Here is a 15,040-nt window from a genome sequence, read left to right as displayed (position 1 = left end):
CCCTCAAGTCCATTCTCTATGTCTGCGTCTTTATTCCTGTCCTGCCCCTAGGTTCCTCAGAACTTTTTTTTTTTTAGATTCTATATATATGTGTTAGCATATGGTATTTGTTTTTCTCTTTCTGACTTCACTCTGTATGACAGTCTCTAAGTCCATCCACCCCACTACAAATAACTCAATTTCGTTTATTTTTATGGCTGAGTAATATTCCATTGTATATATGTGCCACATCTTCTTTATCCATTCATCTGTCAACAGACACTTAGGTTGCTTCTGTGTCCTGGCTATTGTAAATAGTGCTGCAATGAACATTGTGGTACATGACTTTTTCAGTCATTGTTTTCTCAGGGTATATACCCAGTAGTGGGATTGCTGGGTCGTATGGTAATTCTATTTTTAGTTTTTTAAGGAACCTCCATACTGTTCTCCATAGTGGTTGTATCAATTTACATTCCCACCAACAGGGCCAGAGGGTTCTCTTTTCTCCACACCCTCTCCAGCATATACTGTTTGTAGATTTTTTGATGATGGCCATTCAGACCAGTGTGAGGTGATACCTCACTGTAGTTTTGATTTGCATTTCTCTAATGATTAGTGATGTTGAGCATCCTTTCATGTGTTTGTGGGCAATCTGTATATCTTCTTTGGAGAAATGTCTATTTAGGTCTTTTGCCCATTTTTGGATTGGGTTGTTTGTTTTTTTGATATTGAGCTGCATGAGCTGCGTGTATATTTTGGAGATTAATCCTTTGTCAGTCGCTTCATTTGCAAATATTTTCTCCCATTCTGAGGGTTGTCTTTTCATTTTGTTTATGGTTTCCTTTGCTGTGCAAAAGCTTTTAAGTTTCATTCGGTCCCATTTGTTTATTTTTGGTTTTATTACCATTTCTCTAGGTGGTGGGTCAAAAAAGATCTTGCTGTGATTTATGTCATAGAGTGTTCTGCCTATGTTTTCCTCTAAGAGTTTTATAGTGTCTGACCTTACATTTAGGTCTTTAATCCATTTTGAGTTTATTTTTTTGTATGGTGTTAGGGAGTATTCTAATTTCACTCTTTTCCATGTAGCTGTGCAGTTTTCCCAGCACCACTTATTGGAGAGGCTGTCTTTTCTCCACTGTATATTCTTGCCTCCTTTATCAAAGATAAGGTGACCATATGTGCGTGGGTTTATCTCTGGGCTTTCTATCCTGTTCCATTGATCTATATTTCTGTTTTTGTGCTAGTACCATACTGTCTTGATTACTGTAGCTTTGTAGTATAGTTTGAAATCAGGGAGCCTGATTCCTCCAGCTCCGCTTTTGTTTCTCAACGTTGCTTTGGCTATTCGGGATCTATTTTGTTTCCATACAAATTGTGAAATTTTTGTTCTAGTTTTGTGAAAAATACCATTGGTAGTTTGATTGGGATTGCCTTGAATCTGTAGATTGCTTTGTGTAGTATAGTCATTTTCACAATGTTGATTCATCCAATCCAAGAACATGGTATACCTCTCCATCTGTTTGTAACATCTTTAATTTCTTTCATCAGTGTCTTATAGTTTTCTGCATACAGGTCTTTTGTCTCCTTAGGTAGGTTTATTCCTAGGTATTTTATTCTTTTTGTTGCAGTGATAAATGGGAGTGTTTTCTTAATTTCTCTTTCAGGTTTCTCATCATTAGTGTAGAGGAATGAAAGAGATTTCTGTGCATTAATTTTGTATCCTGATACATTACCAAATTCATGGATTAGCTCTAGTAGTTTTCTGGTAGCTTCTTTAGGATTCTCTATGTATAGTATCATGTCATCTGCAAACAGTGACAGTTTTATTTCTTGCTTTCTGATTTGGATTCCTTTTATTTCTTTTTCTTCTCTGACTGCTGTGGCTAAAACTTCCAAAACTAGGTTGAATAATAGTGGTGAGAGTGGGCAACCTTGTCTTGTTCCTGTTCTTAGTGGAAATGGTTTCAGTTTTTCACCATTGAGAATGATGTTGGCCGTGGGTTTGTCAAATATGGCCTTTATTATGTTGAGGAAAGTTCCCTCTATGCCTACTTTCTGGAGGGTTTTTATCATAAATGGGTGTTGAATTTTGTCGAAAGCTTTTTCTGCATCTATTGAGATGATCATATGGTTTTTCTCCTTCAATTTGTTAATATGATGTATCACATTGACTGATTTGCATATATTGAAGAATGCTTGCATTCCTGGGATAAATCCCACTTGATCATGGTGTATGATCCTTTATTTATTTATTTATTTATTTATTTATTTATTTATGGCTGTGTTGGGTCTTCGTTTCTGTGCGAGGGCTTTCTCTAGTTGTGGCAAGCGGGGGCCACTCTTCATCGCGGTGCGCGGGTCTCTCACTGTCGCGGCCTCTTTTGTTGCGGAGCACAGGCTCCAGACGTGCAGGCTCAGTAGTTGTGGCTCACGGGCCTAGTTGCTCCGCGGCATGTGGGATCCCCCCAGACCAGGGCTCGAACCCGTGTCCTCTGCACTGGCAGGCAGACTCCCAACCACTGCGCCACCAGGGAAGCCCTGTGATCCTTTTAATGTGCTGTTGGATTCTGTTTGCTAGTACTTTGTTGAGGAGTTTTGCATCTATGTTCAACAATGATATTGGCCTGTAGTTTTCTTTTTTTGTGACATCTTTGTCTGGTTTGGTATCAGGGTTATGGTGGCCTCGTAGAATGAGTTTCAGTGTATTCCTCCCTCTGCTGTATACTGGAAGAGCTTGAGAGGGATAGGTGTTAGCTCTTCTCTAAATGTTTGATAGAATTCGCCTGTGAAGCCTTCTGGCCCTGGGCTTTTGTTTGCTGGAAGATTTTTAATCACAGTTTCAATTTCAGTGCTTATGATTCGTCTGTTTATATTTTCTATTTCTTCCTCGTTCAATCTCGGAAGGTTGTGCTTTTCTAAGAATTTGTCCATTTCTTCCAGGTTGTCCATTTTATTGGCATATAGTTGCTTGTAGTAATCTCTCAAGATCCTTTGTATTTCTGCAGTGTCAATTACTTCTTTTTCATTTCTAATTCTGTTGATATGAGTCTTCTACCTTTTTTTTGATGAGTCTGGCTAACGGTTTATCAATTTTGTTTATCTTCTCAAAGAACCGGCTTTTAGTTTTATTGATCTTTGTTATCGATTACTTCATTTCTTTTTCATTTATTTCTGATCTGATCTTTATGATTTCATTCCTTCTGCTAACTTTGGGGATTTTTTTGTTCTTCATTCTCTAATTGTTTTAGGTATAAGGTTAGGTTGTTTATCTGAGTTGTTTCTTGTTTCTTGAGATAGTATTGTATTGCTCTAAACTTCCCTCTTAGAACTGCTTTTGCTGCATCCTATAGGTTTTAGGTTGTTGTGTTTTCATTGTCATTTGTTTCTGGGTATTTTTTTGATTTCTTCTTTGATTTCTTCAGTGATCTCTTGGTTATGTAGTAATGTATTTTTTAGCCACCATGTGTTTGTATTTTTTACAGATTTTTTCCTGTAATTGATATCTAGTCTCATAGCGTTGTGGTCAGAAAGGATCCTTGATACAATTTCAATTTTCTTAATTTACCAAGGCTTGATTTGTGACCCAATATATGATCTATCCTGGAGAATGTTCCATGAGCACTTAATAGGAAGTATATTCTGTTGTTTTTGAATGGAATGTTCTATAAATATCAATTAAGTCCATCTTGCTTGATGTATCATTTAAAGCTTGTGTTTCCTTATTTATTTTCATTTTGGGTGATCTGTCCATTGGTGAAAGTGGGGTGTTAAAGTCCCCTACTATTATTGTGTTACTGCCGATTTCCCCTTTTATGGCTGTTAGCATTTGCTTTATGTATTGAGGTGCTCCTATGTTGGGTGCATAAATATTTACAATTGTTATATCTTCATCTTGGATTGATCCCTTGATCATTATGCAGTGCCCTTCTTTGTCTCTTCTAGTAATCTTTATTTCAAAGTCTATTTTGTCTGATATGAGAATTGCTACTCCAGCTTTCTTTTGATTTTCATTTGCACGGAATATCTTTTTCCATCCCCTCACTTTCAGTCTGTATGTGTCCCTAGGTCTGAAGTGGGTCTCTTGTAGACAGCATATATACGGGTCTTGTTTTTGCATCCATTCAGCCATTCTATGCCTTTTGGTTGGAGCATTTAATCCATTTACATTTAAGGTAGTTATTGATATGTATATTCCTATTATCATTTTCTTAATTGTTTGGAGCTTGTTATTGTAGGTCTTTTCCTTCTCTTGTGTTTCCTGCCTGGAGAAGTTTCTTTAGCATTTGTTGTAAAGCTGGTTTGGTGGTGCTGTATTCTCTTAGCTTTTGCTTGTCTCTAAAGGTTTTAATTACTCCATCGAATCTGAATGAGATCTTTTCTGGGTAGAGTAATCTTTGTTGTAGGTTTTTCCCTTTCATCACTTTAAATATGTCCTGCCACTCCCTACTGGCTTGCAGAGTTTCTGCTGAAAGATCAGCTGTTAACCTTATGGGGATTCCCTTGTATGTTATGTGTTGCTTTTCCCTTGGTGGTTTTAATATTTTTTCTTTGTGTTTAATTTTTGATAGTTTGATTAATATGTGTCTTGGCATGTTTCTCCTTGGATTTATCTTGTATGTGACTCTCTGAGCTTCATGGACCTTATTGACTATTATTTCCTTTCCCATATTAGGGAAATTTTCAAGTATAATCTCTTCAAATATTTTCTCAGTCCCTTTTTTTTCTCTTCTTCTTCTGGGACCCTTATAATTTGAATGTTGGTACGTTTAATGTTGTCCCAGAGGTCTCTGAGACTGTCCTCAATTCTTTTCATTCTTTTTTCTTTATTCTGCTCTGTGGTAGTTATTTCCACTATTTTATCTTCCAGGTCACTTATCCTTTTTTCTGCCTCAGTTATTCTGCTATTGATTCCTTCTAGAGAATTTTAAGTTTCATTTATTGTGGTGTTCATCATTGTTTGTTTGCTCTTTAGTTCTTCTAGGTCCTTGTTAAACGTTTCTTGTATTTTCTCCATTCTATTTCCAAGATTTTGGATCATCTTTACTATCATTATTCTGAATTATTTTTCAGGTAAACTGCCTATTTCCTCTTCATTTGTTTGGTCTGGTAGGTTTTTACCTTGCTTCTTCATCTGCTGTGTATTTTTCTGTCTTCTTCTTTTGCTTCACTTACTGTGTTTGGGGTCTCCTTTTCTCAGGCTGCAGGTTTGTAGTTCCTGTTGCTTTTGGTGTCTTTTCCCAGTGGGTAAGTTTTGTTCAGTGGGTTGTGTAGGTTTCCTTGGAGAGGGGACTGGTGCCCGTGTTCTGGTGGATGAGGCTGGATCTTGTCTTTCTGGTTGGCAGAACCACATCCAGTGGTATATTTTGGGGTGTCTGTGACCTTATTATGATTTTTGGCAACCTCTCTCCTAATGGGTGGGGTTGTGTTCCTGTGTTGCTAGTTGTTTGGCATAAGGTGGCCAGTACTGTAGCTTGCTGGTCATTGAATGGAGCTGGGTCTTAGCGTTGAGATGGAGATCTCTGGGAGACCTTTCACCATTTGATATTATGTGGGGCCAGGAGGGCTCTGGTGGGCCAATGTCCTGAAGTCAGCTCTGCCACCTCAGAGGCTCAAGCCTGACACCCCGCTGGAGCACCAAGATGCTGTCAGCCACACAGCTCAGAAGAAAAGGGAGAAAAAAAAGGAAGAAAGAAAGAAGAATAAAATAAAAAATAAAATTATTAAAAATAAAAAAATTTAAAAGTAATTAAAAAGGAAAGAAAGAAGGAGAGAGCAACCAAACCAAAATCAAATTCACTAATGATAACAAGCACTAAAAACTACACAAAATTACAAACAAACAAACAAACAAACAAATGGACAGAAAGAACCCTAGGAAAAATGGTAAAAGCAAAGCTATACAGGCAAAATCACACAAAGAAGCATACAGATACACACAAAAAGAGAAAAAGGAAAAAATATATATATATAAAAGGAGAGCAACCAAATCACTAAATAAATCTACCAATAATAATCAGCTCTAAATACTAAACTAAGGTAAACGTAAAACCAGAAACAAATTAGATGCAGAAAGCAAACCGCAAGTCTACAGTTGCTCCGAAAGTCCACCGCCTCAATTTTGGGATGATTCATTGTCTATTCTGCTATTCCAGAGATGCAGAGTACGTCAAGTTGATTGTGGAGATTTAATCTGATGGTCCTGAGGGTGCTGGGAGAAATTTCCCTTTCTCTTCGTTTTTCGTACAGCTCCTGGGGTTCAGCTTTGGATTTGGACCCGCCTCTGCATGTAGGTAACCTGAGGGCGTCTGTTCTTGGCTCAGACAGGACAGGGTTAAAGGAGCAGCTGATTAGGGGGCTCTGGCTCACTCAGGCCAGGGGGAGGGAGGGGTACAGAATGAGGGGCGAGCCTGCGGTGGCAGAGGCCAGCGTGACATTGCAACAGCCTGAGGCATGCCGTGTGTTCTCCTGGGGAAGTTGTCCCTGGATCACGGAGCCCTGGCAGTGGCGGGCTGCACAGTGTCCCGGGTGGGGATGTGTGGATAGTGACCTGTGCTTGCACACAGGCTTCTTGGTGGCTGCAGCAGCAGCCTTAGTGTTTCATGCTCATCTCTTGTGTCTGCGCTGATAGCCTTGGCTTGTGCCCATCTCTGAAGCTCATTTAGGTGGTGCTCTGAATCCCCTCTCCTTGTGCACCCTGAAACAATGGTCTCTTGCCTCTTAGGCAGTTCCAGACATTTTCCCAGACTCCCTCCCGGCTAGCTGTGGTGCACCAGGCCCTTCAGGCTGTGTTCATGCAGCCAACCCAAGCCCTCTCCCTGGGATCTGAACTCCAAAGCCTGAGTCTCAGCTCTCAACCCCCACCCAGCCTGGCAAGTGAGCAGACAAGCCTCTCAGGCTGGTGAGTGCTGGTTGGCACTGATTCTCTGTGCAGGAATCTCTCTGCATTGCCCTCTGCACCCCTGCTCCTCCTCCATGGCTCCCAAGCTTCCCCCCTGCCCATTGCCCCATCTCCACCAGTGAAGGGGCTTCCTAGTGTGTGGAAACTTTTCCTCCTTCACAGCTCCCTCCCTGAGGTATAGTCCTATCCCTTTTCTGTTTTTCCTTTTTTCTTTTGCCCTACCCAGGTATGTGGGGAGTTTCTTGCCTTTTGGGAAGTCTGAGGTCTTCTTCCAGCATTCAGTAGGTGTTCCTTAGCATTTGTTCCACTTGTAGATGTATTTTTGATGTATTTGTGGAGAGGAAGGTGATCTCCATGTCTTACTCCTCTGCCATCTTGAAGTTTCCCCCTCTGAGGTCTTTATACTCTCTTCCATCCCTGCTTTTAAATGCCAGAACTCACACCTTTATTGTATTACTTAGATATATGAAGCCCATCCTTCTGGCTCTTTTACGAATTTTTCCTTTAGAACTGCAGGTTCTATGAGTACTTAGTTTGGCTTCCAAGTTACTGAATGTGACAGTTCTATCATATATTTTGCAACTGCTTAATATGGATCTCCTTCTTTCCTGCCTCCAGTGTTTTTTTCTCTACTGTTCATCCCCTGACCCCTAAGCCAATGCCATATTTTTAGGTTTTTGAGATGGCAGCACCTACTTCAAGGCATTAATCACAATAGAAGTTTATTCTTGCTTAAGTAACAGTGCAAGTTTGATGTCACTGGCCACTGGGCAGCTCTACTCCACATGGTGACTCAGGGATTTAGGCTCCTTACCTCTTGAGATTCTGTCAAATCCTATGACCTTGGGTCATCATCTATACCAGCTGATAGCAGAGGACAGAAGGCATGGAGAAGAGGAATGATATCTTCTCTCTTAAAAACTTAGAAGTGGAATACATCAACATCCTCTCATAATTCACTGGATAAAACTTCCACATGGCCGTACTTAACAGCAAAAAAAGGCTGGGAAATGGAGTCAGCCATGAACCTTAATAGAAAATAGGGAGACTGGATGCTGGTGAACAGCTAGGGATTTCTGCCAAGGGACCAGGTTGGGCCACATAGGAAGTTTTGCATCTTGGTCCGGTCCTTTTGAAAGGAAGAATGACAAACGAGCACATGCAGAGAAGACTGACTATTCTGGGACTAGGACACTGTCAAAGTCATTGTGGCTGAGCTTCCCATTTAGAAGGGATTTGCTAAGAGACTCCAAAGTTTGCTAACCAACCTTATTGAAACTTGCTGCTCAAAGCTATGCCTCATCCAAGACAGAGTATCAGAATGTTGATTTCATGGGTTCCTGTCCCTCCTCCCTGTGAGTAATCCTGTCCTGATCCAAGTGGTAGAGCTCCTGGCCCTTGACACAATGCTTCTTGTATCTATTGATTGTCTTTATGCTCCATATCAGCTCAGGTTGGCTTATTTAGCAACTAAACCTGATGCAGAATGTCTGTGGGGGGCTGAGCTTAGTTTATAATACTGGGGCAGTTTGGGATCAGAGGCCTTATAACAATGATAATAATATCTATTTTTTTTTTACTGAGCACTTACTATATGCCCAGCACTTGGTAGACATCTAATTTAATACTTAAGATAATCTCCTGAGGAAGGTATGTCCTTAGATGAATGGTTGAAGGAATTAGACCATTTAACTTAGAGAAGAGAAAATTTGGGTTTATCTGCCAACTGTTTTTAAATAACCGAAGGACTGTTGTAAGGAAGAGAGATATATTCACTCTTTGTTGTCCTTCAGAACAGAAATGGTACCTCAGACCTTGTAAGCCATTGACGGAGTTGGGATTCATGTAGGGATGAAGTTTCTAGCAGTAAGAGCTGACTGAAGTTGTCCAGGCCAGCTCACCAGGCGGTAATCTCACACCACTCTGAAGAGTAAAGAATCACATTTTGGTCCTTGGAGGGCTGGGGTTGGGAAACTCAACCATCCATCCATCCATCCGTTCATCTATCTATCCATACATTTTTGTTTGCATGCCTTCACTAGTTATCCATTGAGGTCCAAGAACTCTGCTGGGTATTAGTTGGGTATGGTGGCCTTTAAGGACCCTCATCACTGAGATCTCTGACTCTGAACCTATAATGTAGCCTTCACACAGGGTCTCCCTATCTCAAGCTTCTCGGCACACCCTCCAGAAAAAATCTACTGTAAGCTGTCTTCTTGAAAGCAGCCATAATTTAAGGCTCATCTAAATTAAAAGAAGTCAGTTCTGTTAACTACTGGATGTTATTCACTTGGATGAATTGTGGGAAACAGCAATCTGAACAAAATCCAAAAAAGCAAAAAGTTTTATTATACAAGACATTACTGGGGACTAAGGATGCCATTGAGTGGAGGCCTTTAGGGATCTGGTTTAATGAATTCATAAAGTTCTCAGTAGCACATCCAGTGCTTGTGTATAGATAGATGTCTCTGAGGTAGCTGAGCATAAAACATTTTCACAAGCAGGCTTAGATAACTCCAGTCCTGTCCATAGGATTTCCCTCATTTGGGAGACCAGGATTCTACAACAGTTTCTTCTACTTCATGTCCCTAGGCACTTGGGAAAGCCATGCTTCCTCTCTGACCTCAGGGTCCTCATCTGTAGTCTAAGAGGACCGATTAAAAGGATCTCTAGGAACCTTCCCAGCTCCAAGAGTCCATGATTCTATCATTTATATACTCATCCAGCAAATACTGAAAACTACAGTTTATTCTGTGTCTGGGTTATAATTTCTAGCCTAAAGGAGGTCCACCATCACATAAATATATTTTCTTAGAGACGATCCTCTAAGCGATATGATGTTCATTTTAAGGAAGTGCATTGGAAGTGGCAGGTCTTTGGTGGAAGGCTCGCTTTGGGAGCCAGGCTACAGCTAGCCATCTGGGTCAGACTCAGTCCTCAGGATGAACTTGCCTCAGACAATGTCTGTATTTCTCAGCAAATGACATTACATAGAGAGGAGCAGAAATGGAGGAGGCTCCCAAGAACTTGGAAGAGGTGGCAGGAAAAAACTGAACATAACGCATAAGGGCTGAGGCAGGAAGACAGACTCTGGTCACTTCTGCTCTTCCAGGAGCCTCCACTTTGGCTGCACAACAATCACACTATTTTTTCATTTGTTCTCCCAACCAATCCAGTATCTGAAAGGAATTCTAAAGCCTCCTGTCCACCAGAGCGTTGCCCTACATGATTCAATTAACCTTTATGGTGGCTTGGGAAGTTTGTGCGATAGGAGAGCCTTGGCTTAATTGGCAGCCTGACACAGACAATAAAGTTTGATCAGCTGAAGAGGGCATCGGGGACATCATTAGCTTCCTCTCCCGAAGACTACGTGGTGTGTAAAAGTTGTTTAATTTATGCCGGAGAAGGTGGGAAGGGGAAACCTGGTTTACATTTCTTGAATTTTTTGCTTATTAAATATTTCATTTCCTCACTGTAAGAGTCAAATGGGCCCAGTATTTTGGTGTCTGTGCAGTTCCCCACATAGATTTTAATGCTCTGTAATCCACCAAATGATCATTTTCCTGTTATTAAAACTTTGCATTTCACAAGAGGTATTTTGGAAAAACAAACATAAATAGAGACAGATGGGAGGGTTTTTCCCCAAGAGTTTCAAATGGGACAAATGGGGTGAGGCAGAGGGGGAATAAGCCTGTGTGCAGGAGAAAGATGGCAGGAAGGTGGCCTTGGTGTTGTTTAACTTTCCCAAGAGTAGGGAGTAGGGGAGAGGTGCTCTAGAAGCCAGGGGATGAGCACTAGGCCAATGTCTGGATCCGGTCTCATCATTCAGAAGAATTTTAAATCTTGGCTCTTCCAGGAAGCCTTCCTCGGCCAAGAAGAGAACTGACATTTACTGAATGGCTTCTGTGTGCTAGGCCAGTCCAGGTTGTCTCCCTGATTCTCACAACCAGCTATAGGAAAGAGGTATTATTGTGCTGCTTTTATGGGTAAGGAATCTGAGATAGAGAAAATTTATAAAATTTCTTCAGGGAGCCAGTCAGTAGGTGATAGTGCTTAAATTCCATCTCAACTCTGTCTTTCTCTTGTACCCCATTAGAAGGAGGAGTGACGGACTTCTTCAAATTGAACCTGACAAAAAGCTCCTCTCTACTAAGTGCATTGCCTTCCCATTTTCCTAGAAGAGACAAAAATGCCTACCAACTTAATTTATGTACTAACTAATGTGCATTTAAGAGAGCTTTGAAATGTGTAATGTGTTAAAAATGAACAATTAATTTTCGCTCATGCAAAGGCATTTAAAATTAAGTAAAGCTAGACCAATGTAGGTATGATTATCACTGCTTTGTTGTAAATTCTTTTGGAATCAACAAATTGTCATCACGTGTAGAGCAAATGCTCACTCTGAACAAAATGCTCTGCTGAGGACAGTGTGGGGAGAGGGGGAAAGGGTTCTGTGTTTTCCAAGAGAGAAGAAAAGGCATGAAAACATGAAAGTTGAGGGTACATGCACCACATTGGCATCCATTCAGAGACACACAAAACACCCACACATACACACAGATTCACTCCCTACTTCAAGCACTAGGGATATATGCTAAACCAATAGACACCATGCTTGCCCTTTTGGAGCTTACCAACTTGAGGGGAAGATAGTCCCTGAGTAAGTAATTCCAGGTGTGAAGAAGAGGGAGAAAGAAGGTCAGGAGGGGCTTCCTGGAAGAGAAGGGGCTTGGGAACACCTTCAGTGTCTTAGCCTCTGTGTCCTTGGGCAATCACTCAGACTCTTCACTTAACCCTCTAATACCAGGATTGGACTCTGTGCTCTCTAAGGTCTTCTCTTAAAACATTGTGACTATGAATGTTATGGGATGTCACTGTCCCAGAGCAAAAGGGCAATGAAGCAATGAGGTCCTCCCTCCTGAGGGCCACCATCCTACAGCCTTCTTCCCAGGCTTCATCACCCAGAACACTTTCCCAGCTGAGCCACTGTCCTGGTACCTTGGACAGCTCCCTCAGCTCTCATTCAACCCCACTGCCATCACTACACTCTGGGTACCCCTCTCCCTCAGCATCTTCCTGGGCCAGGCCTTTGGTGCCCTCTGACATTTGTGCCAACAGGACCGAGGGCATAAGTACTCTCACCTAATCCTTGACCATTTCAGCTGCAGCCTCTGGAGATGGTGCTTTGGTGGAAAATTCCATGAATGACTGGAATGGTGAGAATCTAAAGACATAGAAGGAGAAAAGACAGCATCAGTGTAGGTGCTTGGGTATTTGGGGGTGGATTATAAGAAAGGGATAGATTACAAGAATTTATCTCAAATTTCACTTTCATGTTAGGCCTCTCTCATGGTCAAATAACCTCAGTGACAGAAATGTAAAGTTTTAAGGATGATTTGATGGTTAACCAAGAAACTCTCCCCACACTTAGATGAGTCTCTCTCCTAATTCCTTAATTTTCAGACTCCATTCAGGCTTATTCTCCCCTGATTGGAAATGTAGGAATAGTTTTATGAAGCAGTAACTCAACAGAAATGATGATGATGATGATGACGTTGATGATGATGATAGCATTGATAATAACCGAGGAGAGGCTCATTTATAGAGCTTCTCATTTTCCAGTTTTGTCTTTGTTCAGTCTCAGATGAACATCAGCTAATTGATCCTCCTGGAATCTCTGTGAGGTATGTAAGAATTAGAATTTCTTTTCAAGAAATACCCAGTTCATTAATAACCAAGGAGGTAGGTGATAAGCTGTTGTCACTGGCTTATCCCGCCCAAAGTAACTGTTAGTGGATCCCCTCCAATATTAATAGTGGAGCCTGGTTTCTGTAGTCCTTTGGGCTAAGACTGGCACATAGTGGGCACTTAATAAACTTGCTGGTGGATCAGGTAAAACACTGACTGCCTAAATCAATGAGTGAGTGAGTGAGGGGCCTGAGAGGTTTGTCGGATGCAGCCCACTTGGGGCCTTTGAATACCTGTGTTCTGGATATTTCTAATTGGTATGGTTTATTTTAGAGATGCCATACAACATCTCTGCTAGTCAATCACAGAGTCTTAAATTCTTCCATTTGCATTAATCCTCACCTTCGCTTGAGTAGGCAGGTCTCTGGGAAGTGGGCAATAGAAACAATATAATGATGAGTGAGCTGTACCCTGAGTTCTGTCTAATCCTACATTTCTCACCTCTGTCTGCCCAAGGCTGAATGATTCTCTACAACAACTCTAAGAAAGCCGAAATGGTCTCTGTGTCTCCAGTTTCTTCTCTTACAGTCTATACCCACCTCCTTGCTGAATCCAGTTCAGTTCTGTTCATACAGCTGTCCTGATCAACAGGCAAGCTGGAAAACAAAAGGGCTCTTCCAGCTTGGAGCTGCTCCTGACTGTTCCAGCTGCATAGACTTTGGCATTAGCAGACTAGGCTCTTATCAAAGGTTAGCCCTTATTAGCTTTGAGGCCTTGAATATGTCACTCAGTCTTGCTGGTGTCAGTTTTCCTATCCATGAAGTGGGAATAATACCTACATTGTGATGTTGTTTGAATCAACAACAGATGTGTAGTTGGGGTCCCTTTGTTTCTGACAAACCCTTAAGAAGAAAAAAAAAATAGGAACACGGGGTCTGGAAGGGAATAACAGATGAAATACTAGATCTTCAGGAGCATTGAAAATGTCCAAGGTCTTTCCTAACCAGAAGTGCACTTTGTTCTGGACTGCCTCACCTTTACTCTGCTCCACTGAACCTCATCTGTACATTGTCCCCTTCCCTTAAGGACCTGCTCATCTTTCTAGTAAATTAACTAGTCCTGAACTAAGGAATTAATGGCTATATAGAAGGTAAAATATAGCTCTTGCAAGTAACCATTAACATTAAACACTGATTTTCCATATGGTCAATTTTGGTGGGTTTTTCTTTTTTTTTAGGTTATTTTTGTTTTATATTTTTTATTATTTATTTATTTATTTATTTTTGACTGCATTGGGTCTATTTTTTTTTTTTTTAATACCTAGTAGGTACCTTAGCAGGTTTTTTTTTTTTTAACATCTTTATTGGAGTATAATTGCTTTACAATGGTGTGTTAGTTTCTGCTTTATAACAAAGTGAATCAGTTATACATATACATATGTCCCCATATCTCTTCCCTCTTGCATCTCCCTCCTTCCCAGCCTCCCTATCCCACCCCTCTAGGTGGTCACAAAGCACCGAGCTGATTTCCCTGTGCTATGCGGCTGCTTCCCACTAGCTATCTATTTTACGTTGCGTGGGGGCTTTCTCTAGTTGTGGCGAGCAGGGGCTGCTCTTCATTTTGGTGCGTGGGCTTCTCATTGCATTGGCTTCTCTTGTTGTGGGAGCACGGGCTCTAGGTGCACAGGCTGCAGTAGTTGTGGCACGCGGGCTCAGTAGTTGTGGCTCGTGGGTTTGAGAGCGCAGGCCCAGTAATTGTGGTGCACAGGCTTACTTGTTCTGCGGCATGTGGGATCTTCCCGGACCAGGGCTCGAACCCGTGTCCCCTGCATTGGCAGGCGGATTCTTAACCACTGCACCACTGGGGAAGTCCCTCTTTAGGTTATTTTTGTTTTTGCTTTTTCATTTGGTACATTTCCATAATGTTAGATGTTAGTCTTTTCCCACGTGTTATTTAAAATTTTATTTAGTTTTACTTTGCATAAAGTAAAATTTATTCTTTTTGATATACAGTTTTATGAGTTTTTACAAATGCCATGGTTAGGTGACTGTAAACAAGATACAGAACAGGTCTATCACACCTCCAAAAATTCCCTTTGGAGTCAACCCCTCCCCACCTGGCAGCCACTGATCTTCTCTGTTTCTACATTTGCTTTCTCCAGCTTTCCAGGTCTCCCATAAGGTTCAGATTGGAAGTGGGTTCAAAGATTTTTTTAAGAATTGGTCAACAGTTGCAAAGTTGATGACTGCTATTTTTGCTATTAATATTGCAAGAAATTGGATATTGTCTCCTAATAGTTTTGGCCATGTTAACCATTATATGGCAGGGAGAAAGCATTTAGCTGGCAGGTCATGTGATCTGTTATTACTGGTGACAATAATCAATTAAACACATGGTGTACCTGAGGTGGGATTTTATTGTGATGGAATTTAAGGGTGTTATCGGGCATTGAATAAGCCCTTCCTGTAGAACCAG

The sequence above is a fragment of the Balaenoptera ricei genome, chromosome 14 (assembly GCF_028023285.1).
Source record: "Balaenoptera ricei isolate mBalRic1 chromosome 14, mBalRic1.hap2, whole genome shotgun sequence".
Classification (NCBI taxonomy): Eukaryota; Metazoa; Chordata; class Mammalia; order Artiodactyla; family Balaenopteridae; genus Balaenoptera; species Balaenoptera ricei.
Note: the sequence above shows the minus strand (reverse complement) of the source record.